The 2,512-nt window shown below is 38.7% G+C and overlaps 1 non-coding gene across 1 annotated transcript; it reads left to right on the forward strand.

Moving 5' to 3' along the window:
• The first annotated feature begins 1,629 nt into the window (after window positions 1-1,629).
• LOC127741783 (small nucleolar RNA R71) lies at window positions 1,630-1,737 on the forward strand. The gene has a single exon (XR_008002988.1). It is a non-coding gene; the product is annotated as a small nucleolar RNA R71 (small nucleolar RNA).
• The last annotated feature ends 775 nt before the right edge of the window (window positions 1,738-2,512 follow it).

A 2,512-nucleotide genomic window follows, 5' to 3' on the forward strand; every position in this document is an offset into this window, starting at 1 on the left:
GAATAAAGTATGGACTATTATATATTGCTGGAAAGCTCTGGATGTCTACTTTCCAATGCCGTTGAGAGCGCGCCATTTAGAGTTCTTTAGCTCCAAAAAATCTATTTCGAGTGCAGGGAGGTGAGATTCCAACAACATCAGCAGTCCTTTTGCCAGCCTTTTTCAGAGTTTTGCTCAAGTCCCTCAATTTACGCCAGAAATTACTTGAAATCACAGAGAAACACACAAACTTATAGTAAAGTCCAGAAATGTGAATTTAACATAAAAACAAATGAAAACATCCCTAAAATTAGCTTGAACTTACTAAAAACTACCTAAAAACAATGCCAAAAAGCGTATAAATTATCCGCTCATCAGTATTCCGAGTAGGACTCCGGGATTGAATGACTGTGATGAGCTTCAAACTCCGGAAGGCTGGGCGTTAGTGACAGACGCAAAAGAATCACTGGATTCTATTCTAACCTGATTGAGAACCGACAGATGATTAGTCGTGCTGTGACAGAGCATTTGGACCTTTTTCACTGAGAGGATGGGATGTAGCCATTGACAATGGTGATGCCCTACATACAGCTTGCCATGGAAAGGAGTAAGAAGGATTGGACGAAAGCAGTAGGAAAGCAGAGATTCAACAGGGACAAGCATCTCCATACGCTTATCTGAAATTCCCACCATTAATTTACATAAGTATTTCTATCCTTTATTATTTAATTAAGTATCTCTTTATATTTTCCGAAAACCATAATCCATTTGATTCCACCTGACTGGGATTTACAAGATGACCATAGCTTTGCTTCATACCAACAATCTCTGTGGGATCAACCCTTACTCATGTAAGGTTTATTACTTGAACGACCCAGTACACTTGCTGGTTAGTTGTGCGAAGTTATGAATTAAATTTTAGACACTATGATATTGAGCACCAAGTTTTTGGAGCTATTATCGGGGAATTAATTCCATACAATAATAAAGAGTACGAATCACAATTTCGTCCACCAAGGACCTTGTTTCAGTCATGAAACTGAGAGTGGCCTTAGATAGATCAGAGACTAAGTTTGCCAAGCTAGAAGGATTCTGCTCAGAATTCTCTGTCTGTTGCTAAGATGATGATGGAAAAGGTTTGTTATTGCTAAACCTGTTTCTTCCACCATTGTTATTATTGAAGCCTTGCTTCTGTAGATCCTTCCATGAAAAATTCGGATGATTTCTCCATGAAGGGTTATAGGTGTTGCCAAAGGCTTCACCCATGTAATTTACCTCTGCCATTACAGGGTTCTCAGGATTATAAGTTTCTTCTTCAGAAGATGCTTCTTTAGTACTGTTGGATGCATTTTGGAATCCATTCAGACTCTGAGATATCATATTGACTTGTTGGGTCAATATTTTGTTCTGAGCTAGTATGGCATTCAGAGCATCAATTTCAAGAACACCGTTCTTCTGAGGTATCCCATTACTCACAAGATTTCTCTCAGAGGTGTACATGAATTGGTTATTTACAACCATGTCAATGAGTTCTTGAGCTTCTGCAGGCATTTTCTTCAGGTGAATAGATCCACCTGCAGAATGGTCCAATGACATCTTAGATAATTCAGACAGACCATCATAGAATATATCCAGGATGGTCCACTCTGAAAGCATGTCAGAAGGACACTTTTTGGTCAACTGCTTGTATCTTTCCCAAGCTTCATAGAGGGATTCGCCATCTTTTTTCTTGAAGATCTGAACATCCATTCTAAGCTTGCTCAACTTTTGAGGAGGAAAGAATTTGGCCAAGAAGGCCGTGACCAGCTTATCCAAGAGTCCAAGCTATCTTTAGGTTGTGAGTCCAACCATGTTCTAGCTCTGTCTCTTACAGCAAAAGGGAAAAGCATGAGCCTGTAGACTTCAGGATCTACTCCATTAGTCTTAACAGTATCACAGATCTGCAAGAACTCAGTTAAAAACTGATAGGGATCTTCTGATGGAAGTCCATAAAACTTGCAATTCAGTTGCATCAGAGAAACTAATTAAGGCTTTCGCTCAAAGTTGTTTACTCCAATGGCAGGAATTGAGATGCTTCTTTCATGTAAGTTGGAATTTGGTGCAGTAAAGTCACCAAGCATCTTCCTTGCACCTCCACCATTGTTATTGGGTTCGGCCATCTCTACTTCTTTTTCGAAATTTTTAGTATAGTCCTCTGCAGAGTGTTGTGTTTTAGCTTCTCTTAGCTTTTTCTTCTGAGTCCTTTCAGGTTCCGGATCTGCTTCAACAAGAATGTCCTTGTCCTTGCTCCTACTCATATGAAAAAGAAGAGAACAGAAAAGAAGAGGAATCCTCTATGTCACAGTATAGAGATTCCTTTATGTGAGTAGAAGAAGAAAAGAATATAAGAAGGAGAAAATTCAAACACAGAAAAATAAGAGAAGAGGGTTCAAATTATGAGTAGAGGAGAAGTGTTAGTAAATAAATAAATAAATAGAAGGAGATGAGAAAGAGAGAGAGGAATTTTCGAAATTAATTAAGAAGAAAAGGAAAG

The sequence above is a fragment of the Arachis duranensis genome, chromosome 9 (genome assembly GCF_000817695.3).
Source record: "Arachis duranensis cultivar V14167 chromosome 9, aradu.V14167.gnm2.J7QH, whole genome shotgun sequence".
Taxonomy (NCBI): Eukaryota; Viridiplantae; Streptophyta; class Magnoliopsida; order Fabales; family Fabaceae; genus Arachis; species Arachis duranensis.